General features: G+C 47.2%; 1 protein-coding gene across 1 annotated transcript in view; it reads right to left on the reverse strand.

Annotated features, from left to right (window-relative positions):
- The window catches only part of pwwp2a (PWWP domain containing 2A), a 15,143-nt gene that overhangs the window by 7,695 nt on the left and 1,136 nt on the right, over positions 1-6,312 (reverse strand). The gene's annotated exons all lie outside the window — the stretch shown is intronic.

Below are 6,312 nucleotides of genomic sequence, written 5' to 3' on the forward strand. Positions count from 1 at the left end.
ACAGGCTCTAGAGCAATGTGGATATCCTAACTGGGCCTTCCTGAAAGAAGAAACCCAAACAGGACTCCAGTCAGCCATCAGGTGAAAAGGAGGAACCCAGACCAGTGGTCATTCCGTATGTTGAGGGAGTATCAGAGAAACTGAGACGTTTATTTTCTAAACACAACGTCCCAGTGGCTTTTAAACCCCAAAATACATTAAAGACTGGTTCATCCCAAAGATCCAGTCCCCCGGCACAAACAGAGTAATATTGTGTATGTTGTTCAGTGTCAGGAGGGTGATCAGTCTTACATCGGAGAAACTAAACAGCCACTGGCCAAAAGGATGGCCCAGCACAGAAGATCAACATCATCAGGCCAGGACTCTGAGGTCTACACTCATCTCCAGGCTAGCGGTCACTCTTTCAGGGATGAAGATGTTCACATCCTGGACAGAGAGGAACGATGGTTTGAGAGAGGAGTAAAGGAGGCCATCTTTGTGAAAAGAAACCGTCCATCATTAAACAGGGGTGGAGCCTCCAGGTTCAACTGTCCCCCTCTTACAATGCAGTGATTGCTAGTATCACTCAGCCCTCTGTGAACAGTAAACAGCCATCAGGTGCTAATGATCCATTGTTAGGCTGATGGTCCTTCTTGAGCATGTGATCAGCTGGTTCTGGTTGTCAGCAGCAAACTGGTTGATCCACTCTGAGAAGGTGCTATTTAAGAGACTGAGCTGAAAACAGCACCTCAGACTGAGGAAGTCTCTTGGATGAGAGACGAAACGTTTATACATTTTTTTGTTGATTTGCTTTGTTTTGTTTTTTTGAATGTCCAGAGGACCAGATTTAACTTTTTTGGAAACAATAAAGTTCTGCATGTCCCCAAAACAATCGTGTTTATCTGAATTCGGCTACCTGTCTGGCCTTGACAGGCCCATCCATCCATTATCTTTTTACCCATTTCTTCTATTTTGGGTCATGGGGGTCGCCGGTGCCCATGTCCAGCTATCACTGTGTGAGGGGCGGGGTACACGCTGGACAGGACACAAGTCCATCACAGGGCCACAGAGACAAATGAGACAAACATCCATTCACTCTTTCACTCACACCTAGGGACAATTTAGTTACCAATCAACCTAACATGCATGTTTTTGGTCTGTGGGAGGAAAACGTAGAACCCGGAGAAAACTCACGCATGCACGGAGAGAACAAGCAAACTCCACCCAGAAAGGCCCCTCGGAGCAGGATTTGAACCAGGGTAACCTGCTCGCTGCGAGGCAGCAGCTCTACCAGTTGTGCCACTGTGCTGCTGCCTTGACAGGCCACCTTATCTTAATTTGCCTGGAAGCTCTGTAAACCTTGATGCTCTGCACCCCCCCCCCCCCACACACACACACCCGAGGAAGTCTATGGACCAATCAGAGGGGCCCGGCTGAATAAACATTCTGTCATCATGTCAGGACTCTTTAGATTCTATCTGACGTCATCTTTGGCCACCTCGACCAGAGCGTACGGATCTATCCAGAGGGAACTATGTGAACTGAGCGATTTACTACTCTTACCTAACTCTTACAATGCCTTTGTGTGTTGTCTCTGGACATGCTCACCGCCCTCCCCCCCGCGGAATGTCAGCGTCATTATGTGCTCGTGTGCGAGGTGTTTTTTCTTCTTCCCATTTTCATGCTTTTAATCTTCAGCCAAAGATTAAGAGCATGTTAGGATTTTTTTTTCTCCATCCATCCATCTATTATCTTTACCTGCTTCTTCCATTTTGGGTCACGGAGGTCATTGGTGCCCATGTCCAGCAATCACTGTGCGAGGGGTGGGGACACCCTGGACGGGTCTCCAGTCCATCACAGGGACACATAGAGACAAACGAGACAAACAACCATTCACTCTCTCACTCACACCTAGAGACAATTTAGAGTCACTAATCAGCCTAACATGCATGTTTTTGGTCTGTGGGAGAAAACCCAGGCATGCACGGAGAGAACATGCAAACTCCACCCAGAAAGGCCCCTGGACCGGGGTTTGAACCAGGGACCTGCTCGCTGAGAGGCAGCAGCTCTACCAGTTGCACCACCGTGCTGCCCGGAAATTTTTTTTTTTGCCTCCAAAACCTATGTTGTCACTTTCACCACTTATTGTCTGTCCAAACAGGCCTTACTTGTAAACAAGTCTTCGAGGCTCAATGTGACTTATCTGTTTTAAATAAAGGTTGAATGAAAAAAAAAAAAAAGCTGAGTACCCATACCGATTGTACGAGAGAGAACCGGTCCACTCCATCTTTACTGAACAGTTTGAGTACGGTGGCTCTTTACCAACTTTATTTCACAGGAGCTCAATAAAGTTCTACCTTATCTCTTATCCAACATTTTTCAGTCAGGTCATCTGGACAGTTTCTTTTTTTGTGCTGAAATGTTTTGCCTTCAGATTGTAAACCTGGATTATTGAGTATGGACTTTGTTTATCCTGATGCATGCTCAATAATCCAGGTAGAAAAATCCAAAAAAATTCAATCTGGTCCTCTGGACATTCAAAAAAACAAAACAAAGCAAAAAAATACAGAAACGTTTCGTCTCTCATCCGAGAGACTTCTTCAGTCTGAGGTGCTGTATTCAGCTCAGTCTCTTAAATAGCACCTTCTCAAACTGGTTGATCCACTCTGAGAAAGTGCTATTTAAGAGACTGAGCTGAATACAGCACCTCAGACCGAGGAAGTCTCTCAGATGAGAGACGAAACGTTTCTATATTTTTTTGTTTTGTTTTTTTGAATGTCCAGAGGACCAGATTGAACTTTTTTGGACATGGACTTTGTTGTTTTCAACCAGTTTGACAAGACTGTCAACAAAGAAGAGGGCCGGCAAAGGAGGAGGGGCGTACCAAAGAGACCATCTTATCACAAGGAGAACTGGTTTGTTCCACTTTGGAGTAAGCTGTTGGGGGAAGAATCAGTTTTGTTATGTTTCCTTGACTGATGAAGCCTTCTGGATCGAAGGCGAAACGTTTCAGCACAGAAAAAAAAAAACAAAAAAAAAAACTGTCCAGATGACCTGACTGAAAAATGTTGGACTGTAAACCTGGATTATTGAGCATGGACTTTGTTCTTATCTCTTATGTTTCCATTGAGTATTGGAAGGTGAAGTAGCTACATCATGACACTAACATTAAGCTAACACAATTTCAACTACAATCGGACAACGATATGCTGATATGGTAACCTGACATCAGTGGTGGGCACAGCTAATAAAAATGATAGCTACGCTAACTCAATTCATGTACTAAAAATTTAGCTTCAAGGTTAAACTGCTAAATAGGTAAAAATAATTTAGCGGACACTAAAGTCAACATGACAATCTGTGTGACACATCTGTCTCCTTCCAGTTCAACTGGTAGGACCTAGGGCTGGGCGATATATGGATATTTTAAAAATATCGAGATGATTTAAAACGCAATATGAAATGAGACTATATCGATATAAAATGCAGGGAAAAATATTTTTATGACATTTATTTTGTACAGTTATGGTAAATGGACTGCACTTATATAACACTTTTCTATCTTATCCAGCTTTACAAAAATCTGTGTCCTCATTGACCCATTCATGCAGCTCTATACTAGATCTCTACAAAGCTAATTGAACAAATCATTCTAAAGAGACTAATCAGAGCTTTGAGTTCACATTCATGCACTGATGACACACATCAGAGGCTGTGAGGGGTTCAGTGTCTTGCCCAGGGACACTTCGACATGTGACTGCTGGTGGATTTGAACCCCCAACTCTTGCATTGGAGGACGACTGCTCTAACCACTCAGCCACAGCTTTGTTAAGCTGTGGGACAACTGGGGCCAAGTTTTGACTCAGAAATATATTTATGTTACTACTTTATGGAAATAAAAATGTATCAATATATATCGTTTATCGCCATTTATCTTAAAATATCGAGATATTAATTTTGGTCCATATCGCCCAGGCACAGTGAGAGCGATGCCAACCTGTCCACGTTGGGTTGATTCTATTAGTTTGATTTAAAGGTGTGAGGGATCATTTGTGGCAATTCAGCCAATCCAGCCCAGAACTACAGCGCTGCATGACGCACATGCATGACGCACATGCATGACGCACATGACGCACATGACGCACTTGATGCACATGCATGACGCACATGCATGACGCACATGCATGACGCACATGCATGTGCGTCATGCAGCGCTGTAGTTCTGGGCTGGATTGGCTGAACATGAAACAGATCAGCAGCAACATGATATGGTTCTTCACAGTGATTATTCTAGTTAGAGATTCATGAGTCTAACAGCCTCAGGGTAGAAGCTGTTTCTCAGTCTAGTGGTTCTACACTTAATGCTCCTTAACCTCCTTCCTGAGGGGAGTGGGGCAAAAAGTGTGTGTGCTGGGTGGGTGGGGTCCTTCATGATGCAGGCGGCCCTCTTCCTGCATCTGGAGGTGTAGATGTCTGTGATGGTGGGGAGGCTGACTCCAACATCTTCTGTGCAGCCTTCACCACTCTCTGCAAAGCTTTTCTTTCTGCAGCTGTGCAGCCTCCATGCCACACGTTGATGCTGGAGCACAGGATGCTCTCCACTGCACACCTGTAGAAGGAGGTGAGGACTGAGCTTCCCAGACCAGCTCGCCTCAGCCGTCTGAGGAAGTAGAGTCTCTGATGAACTTTCCCGATCAGGCCGGCGGTGCTGCCGCCCCAGCCGAGGCCGTCATCCATGTGCACACCCAAGTACCTGCAGCTGGAGACCACCTCCACCGCAGATCCTCCCATGTTCAGGGGGGTGCAGGTGTTTTTGTTCCTTCCGAAGTCCACAATCATCTCCTTTGTCCTCTTCACATTGATGTGAAGGTTACTCTCTCCGCACCAGCTCTCCAGGTGCTCCACCTCTTGCCCGCAGCTGGACCCATCATTGTTTGTGATGCATCCCACCACCGCTGCATCGTCTGCAAACTTTACAATGTGACAGCCTGGATGGGCAGCCGCACAATCATATGTGAGCAGAATAAACAGAAGGGGGCCCAACACACATCCCTGAGGAGAGCCAGTGCCGAGGGCCATGGTGGAGGAGGAGAGGCCGTGGATCCTCACTAACTGCGGTCTGTTTGTTAAAAAGTCCAGTACCCAGCCGCAGATGGAGGGGCCCAGTCCCAGTACGGATAGCCCGTCCACCAGGGGCTGGGGGACCATGGCGCCGAAGGCGGATGTGAAGTCCACAAAGAGCATACGGACGCAAGAGTCCCTCTGCTCCAGGTGGCCGAGCGCAGCATGGACCACAGAGGAGACCGCATCCTCTGCTGATCGGCTCCCACGGCATGCGCACCAATGAGGGTCCTCGTTGATGCTGACGGCCGTTTCGATGCGAGCCATGACCAGCCCCTCGAAGCATCTAGCGACTATCGGGGTGAGGGCCACTGGCCGATAGTCATTCAGACCAGTCACTGCAGAGTTTCTTGGGACTGGGATGATGGTGGCAGTCTTCAGGCAGGTGGGAACTGTCTCCAGGGTAAGTGAGGTGTTAAAGATGTCTGCCAGCACCCCACAGAGCCGATCAGCACATTCCCTCAACACTTTTCCGGGGATGCTGTCTGGGCCAGTTGCTTTGTGCGGATTAATCCTCCTGAAGGTACTCCTTACTTCTGCTGAGGTCACGCTGAGATGCTCTTCATCCGGTGGTGAGGTGAGTCTGGTGCTGGGTGGTCTGTTCGGGTCTTCAAAGCGTGCATAGAACTTGTTGAGGGCATCAGGCAGAGATGGGTCTTTGGGGCATTGTTCACTCCTTCCTTTATAATCTGTTATGCACTTAATGCCCCTCCACATGCTCCGAGGGTCTTGTGAGATGAATTGACCCTCGATCCTCTGTGCATATGTGGCCTTGGCCCTCTTAATACCAGCAACCAGCTCTTTTCTTGTCCTACTCAGCTCCTCTGAGTTTCCAGACCTGAAGGCAGTGTTCCTGGCTTCCAGCAGGGTACGCACCTCTGCATTCAGCCAAGGTTTTCTGTTTGGGTAGCTTTTAACATTTCTGATAGTGGAGACTGTGTCAGTACATGTACTAATGTAACCCAGAACTGAGGATGTGTATTGGTCAAGATCAAGCGAACCTCCATTTTCAGCAGCTTCTCTGAAAACCTGCCAGTCTGTTCGATCAAAACAATCTCTCAGTATGGGGCCACTGTCCTGGATCCAACATTTAACTTTCTTTTGTACCGGTCTGGAGCGTCTCAGCGGGGGCATGTAAGCAGGAGCCAGGAAGAGCGACGCACATGCATGACGCACATGCATGACACACACGCATGACGCACATGACACACA

Source organism: Nematolebias whitei, chromosome 14, assembly GCF_014905685.2.
Source record: "Nematolebias whitei isolate Nwh7 chromosome 14, NemWhi1, whole genome shotgun sequence".
NCBI lineage: Eukaryota > Metazoa > Chordata > Actinopteri > Cyprinodontiformes > Rivulidae > Nematolebias > Nematolebias whitei.